Consider the following 5,742-nt stretch of genomic DNA (forward strand, 5'->3'; position numbering starts at 1 on the left):
CAAATTTGAACAAGATAATAAAAAAAATGTAAAAATGAAACAAGCGTTTAAAGTGAAGCCTTTCTTTTGTCCCATTTATGTAAACAAATCTTGTTTTAAACATGATTACAGTACATATGCAGTTCCGAACTGTTAAAAGGACAAAAATGATGAATTAAATAGACAGCAGTGAAGGGTAGAGGCTGAGAATTTCCACTTTATTGTCAGTAAACACAAGTGTTTTAAAGTGAGAGTCGTGAATCATCTCTGAGCACCGTTTTTAGGCCGTTTGTGAAGCTGCCACTCACCAAGGTGCTCCTCTTGTTGGTGGTGAAGAAAACAGTGGAAGGCCAAAGTTGTGCCTCGCTGTGGGTGCTTTGGGAGTTTGAGGTCCCAGGACATTTGTGATGGACCCTCTCTTCTGCTGGGAAGTCTCAGTTTCTGTGTTGTCAAAGGTAAATCTCATTTTGTATCATGTTTGAATGCACTTCTGAGTGTTTTCTTGCATTAATTCAGTCAAACTTTGACCAATCAGGGACTTGGATGTTTGGGTAACGTCCCTTTTAATTCATGGAGGTTCCAACTGTTTGAAAATTGATCATAAAGGAGAAATGAATAATTACGGTTTGAGCCCGACTGGAATTCTACGACACCAAAGCCTCGTTTCCACTGAGCGGTCTGGACCGGTACTTTGAGCGTTTCCGTTGTAAAATGGACCCATTAAACAGTTCCGACCCGTACCTTTTGGGGTTTCCATCGGTTGTAGGTCTATAGGAAAATAGAATGTGACGGTTGGGGTGGAGCTGTTGTAGTCTCCTGTTGGTTGGTATAAAATGACATTAGAAAACACCAATATAGCGCTAAGCTAGCGCTTCCATTGTCCTCTTCATGGCGGTATTCTCCACAATCTGCTTTCAAACATTAAATTCCTGTTCTACACTATGTACAAAAAGTGAAGAGAGAAAAAGACGAGTTACTGGATGACCTCCATTCTTGTTACTTTTCTTCTAACTGGTCTGTACTGTACAACTCCTCCCGAACTGGACCGCTCAAGAGGCTCAAGTCTGTCATATGTTAATACCTTGCTGCTAATAGCTCGAATCTGATTTCTGTACTTCAAACATTTGACAGTTCTTCTGGTTATGTCTCCAGATTTCTCACGATTTCTGACTTGGTCACAACCAGCTGTGTTTGCAGTCATTATTTGTGCATTCAGGCACATTTTCTTTGTCTAAGATTATTTTTATGTATTTATTTTGTTTTCTTTTCAGTTGGAATGTACAATACATGCAATCTACTTATAAAACAGGAGAAGGACGAAGTCTTGTAGATCACCTCATTCTGATCATTCATGTGATACGAATAGATGACTAGATAAGTGTGTTTAATCAAAACAAACACAAAACGAAAATCCATAATAAAACCAAGAATACAACCTGTAACACTATATTTAAATCATGATGCAATTAAAGAAATTCTTTTTTTACATTTAAACAATCAATTCTTACAGATTTCTTCAGGTCTTTATCCAATTAATTCAATTTTGTGACTCCAGTAAAGGAAATAGTCATTTGTTAAAGTGTAGTTTTTACTTTAGGTACTTTGAAGTCCTCATTTCTCTGTCTATTTCCTTCATTTAAATAGATTTTGTAATCCACACGACAACATAACATTTTTGGCCTTAAACATTACCAGCAACGTCTGCAAGAACACAAATCTGAGAATTAACTTCAGAATAAGTTTGGAGGTGTGCTCAATGTAAGGAGTCTCATGCATGATCCGTAATGGTTTCAAATTGTCATCAACAATAATCCCAAAAATCTAAATTCATTAACTCTTTCTACATGAACACTATTCCTTTTCAACTCAGTTTTTATGTGGATTTTTTGTTACTGAATGAAATAAACTTTGTTTAGTTTAAATTGAGTTTGTTTCCAAGTATCCAAGTTTTTCCCAGAACAAAAAAAAAATTGGGGTAGTTTGCAATTGCGATATTTTGGCACATAACAACGATCATTTTTGTATCAAATAAAATAAAAAATGTGATCTTTGTGGAATACCACAATGTATTTTTGGGATAAATGTCCTGCATATTCCACATTACGCTGACGATTGTCTAAGTAACTAATCAGCCATCGTAAAGCAACACCTCTACTACCAGGAGACTGAAGTCATTCGCTTTGATTCCTCCAAAACGTTTCGACTCTTCAGTTCTGAATATTCCAGAAAGAGTGTCGGTCCGGCTGAAGGAGCGAGCGCTCCTGAAGAAATCGATGGTCCCTGAGTGAAGGAGGAGCGGCTGGAGGCGCCTCGGACCGCTTTGCCCTTGCACACATTTGTTCACTGACTGGTTGCTCTCATTAAGGCTTGCTAATGCACTTGTAAAACAGTCAGCAGAAACAATACATCACTGCATCTGGCAGGAACAAGGTGTGTACGGGGGAGGAGTTAAAAAAAAAAGAGGGGTGGTAAGTGTGTACATGTGTGAGTGCAGGAGGGGGCAGGAAGAGGGAGGGCAGAAGGGAAAAAGAGGGATGGGGTGAGAGGGACAGGCAGGAGGAGGAGAGAGCGAGGTGGTACGGGGTGGAGGTGGATGCTGGTCAGTGGAGATGTCGCTGGCCCATTAATCTTGGCCTCTTCCTGCCTAGTTATTGTGTATTTCTTTTGGCCGGAGATTGATTGTAGCAGGGGAAGATGAATTTGCCTGTGGACCTTCTTTTCTCTCTTACACTCTTTTTTTTCTAACTTCAGATGCTCAGCCAAGGTGATAATGCTCTCTGTCTCCATCCCTTCTGCACCCCCCACCCCCCCATCCATGGTTTGCCCTTTCATTTATTTTAGATTACAATCATCATCTATTGCTGCTTGTAGAAAATGTATTTGTAGGGCCAAAGAAATGAAGATCAGGGGTCTGCATGTCGGGGGGGTCTGTTTGCTGCACATGTTCACACTGGACTTCCTGTTTGCTCGTCTCTCCCTTTTATTTCTGTTCCAACACTCGTGTGCACGCTCACCTGTGGTCACGTTTCTGCAGCAGATCACCTGACAGAAACCTTCAGGTAGTTTCACAGCAGTTTTCTTGGAAACAAGTTGTACTCCTCAACATAAACTATTAGGATTTAATCTGTAGAGTTTGTTACGGCCCTGGTGTATCCGGCACTGTTTGTGTATGGTTTGTGAGTTTTTGGTGAATGAGTTGGTGTGCATGTGAGATTTCTTTTCTCTAGGTGTCTAAGCTGAGAGCTGCAGCTCTGCAGAGTGTGGACCCGCCCATCTCCACCTGGACCTCATCAAGCCATCAGCTGAGGACCAATGACTGACGATCCACACCTGAATAAAAGAGCTGACTTCCCCCTCCAACCGGGGCAGTTTTTGTAACACCCTTTCTGGTGATCAGCTTGCCCATGGTGAAACTCCAACTTTAAGTTCCAGTCCTCTTTCTTGTGGACTTTGGTGTGGAGCTTATTGTTGAGAGCCTGTGTCAGAAACTGGTGAAAGTTTATGTGAGTGTAAGCATACTTTATAGACCTGTTGGGTCTCAGTCTGACTCTCATGTGGAGAGAATTTATGTTCCTGTTTTGTATAGATTTAACCCTTGTTTTCTTTTGTTGAAATTCTATTTGTTAAATTTGCAGCTAACAGCCAATTAAAAAGCTGCACACTACCTCAGTGCTCCAGTCTGGGTTTCTTATATTTTATGTTACACCTTTTTCTCCCTTCCCCTCGGTTGGGAGCGTAACATACGTGGGGGCTCATCTGGGATCCATAGACCCAATCCCCCCAGACTTGGAGATTTGCTCGTGGAGCAGCAGGTAATCCGTGAGGTAACTGCTCCGTTCAGGGTACAACGATTCCACAAACTTCTGATTATTAACTTCATGATGACCTGAGTTGTGTTTGAATTTGTTTAAGAAGTATAATATAAAACTACAACTTAAAGACCCACGCCAGTGAAAGTCCAGTTTTAACATGCTCTTGTGACATTTTTCTCACAACGGAAGAAATAAATAAAATAAATTAAAATGAAAATTAAATTTTGAGTGTTTCTTTGTTCAAATTATTGTGATCAGAAAAAGACAAACCGTTGTTGAATACAAACTACAACCGGCGGATCACAAGCTCTCTGCTCTGCTTCATTCCGATGCATCCACTTGCAGACCAATAGATCCATGAACGTCTTTGTTTTCCTCGTCTGAGCTGGGAGCTGTACAGCTGGTTAGCTATGGGCGCCATTTTTGTTGCTCAGCTATGTTAGCTTAATGTTGTGAGGGGCTTTGAGTTAGGGGGAGAGAGTTTGAGCAAAGGGGTCATGGGAAATGAGTGGAGGCTTACTTCTGTGCCAACAGTCCCGCCCACAACTCAAACTACTGCAGCTGTGGAGAAACTATGTCTAAGAAAAAGACATATTTTTTAAAAAAATGGCTAAAAATGGCATAATCACAATTAAAAGGACACTTAAACCAGATCAGAAGATGATTGGGGAGGAACTTTAAACTAAACTGCAGAAAACATTGAGGCAAAGTTGAGGTATAAATATATACCTGAGGATAAATTTGAGAACCAGACTGGCTCCTCCCCCCTGGTATTCCAAACAGGAAGTGGCTCCAAGAAGCCAAAATCCCCAAAACTTGTATAGAAAACTAAAGAGTTGTTTCTTTATTGGTCAGAATAAACATTCTAGCTTTGATACCTTTTATAACATATTCTTGATCATCTTTTTTTTTCATCATCTTCATCATTTTTTAATCAGATGCCTAAGTAAAAGTAGGCGGAGTCTGCTGGTCGCCACGTCCATCTTTCCAAACATTTTTACAGATTTTTTTTGCAGTTGGGGAGACAGCTCCTAACAAGCTCACTCCTGATTGGTCGGAGTGGTTGCCATAGAAATGTTGACTCAGAGCGACTTGGACCAATCTTACGGCTCCAACACGGCGACTTTCATTTTCCCAAAAATTGATGACTGAATTGACTTTATTTGGTTCCATTTTCTAGAGATGCCATCAATAAGTGAACCACAAGAGCGCAAACAGAAAACTGGGATTCACCCCCCCATAAAGGAAAAGGGGACCCACCCAAAAGTGACACGCATGAAGCTACAGACCGTTGGTCCCCAGCTACAGAATCCAACACGGCAATGGTGACAGAAACACAGATAAAAACAACACAACTATTAACAAAAACATCCGAATGATTGTAAATCTGCAGATGAAAGAGAACAATTTTACCTTTTTGCTGTCAATCATGAGATGTAAACACTGACAGGACCAGAACTTCTGCTGTAATGTGAAATTCATGATCTTTTGAAACAACGTAGACAGTTTTACAGGTGAAGTTTAGCATTAAAGGACAGCGGGGAAAACGGCGAGTAAAACACCAGAAACTCCAAACATCCAGATTCACTCAGTCCCTGTAGATAATTGAAATAGATTTGTTTCAGGTGCAAAAGCAGCCAGACAGGTAAGAGGCGGAGTCAGGTGGAAAGGTGTGTTTCATCACATCTATAATGGAAAATATGAAATATATTGTCACAAAATGTTTCTCCCGGCCAAACCATTCGTTCTGTTGTGGCTTTAAAAGCTTTACCCAGGGACTGATTTTTTTTTTTTTTAAACAATAAAAAAAAACAATATTTAGACTTTACTACACACTTTTCCTCTGTTTGATGGTTGATGATAAAAGAGCAAAAGAGAAGATGAAGCTAGAGCTACTGTTTGACAAACAGACGCAAAGATCTTTTTGGTCAATGAGGCAAATTTCCTTTGT

At 40.3% G+C, this 5,742-nt stretch overlaps 1 long non-coding RNA gene across 1 annotated transcript in view; it reads right to left on the reverse strand.

Moving 5' to 3' along the window:
- The window catches only part of LOC118598619, a 14,260-nt gene extending 8,906 nt beyond the window's left edge, over nt 1–5,354 (reverse strand). Inside the window, exon 1 of the long non-coding RNA XR_004947666.1 lies at nt 5,205–5,354. This is a non-coding gene — a long non-coding RNA (uncharacterized LOC118598619). The remainder of the gene's footprint in view (nt 1–5,204) is intronic.
- Nucleotides 5,355–5,742: the final 388 nt, after the last annotated feature.

This window comes from Oryzias melastigma, linkage group LG3 (assembly GCF_002922805.2).
Source record: "Oryzias melastigma strain HK-1 linkage group LG3, ASM292280v2, whole genome shotgun sequence".
In the NCBI taxonomy this organism is placed as follows: domain Eukaryota; kingdom Metazoa; phylum Chordata; class Actinopteri; order Beloniformes; family Adrianichthyidae; genus Oryzias; species Oryzias melastigma.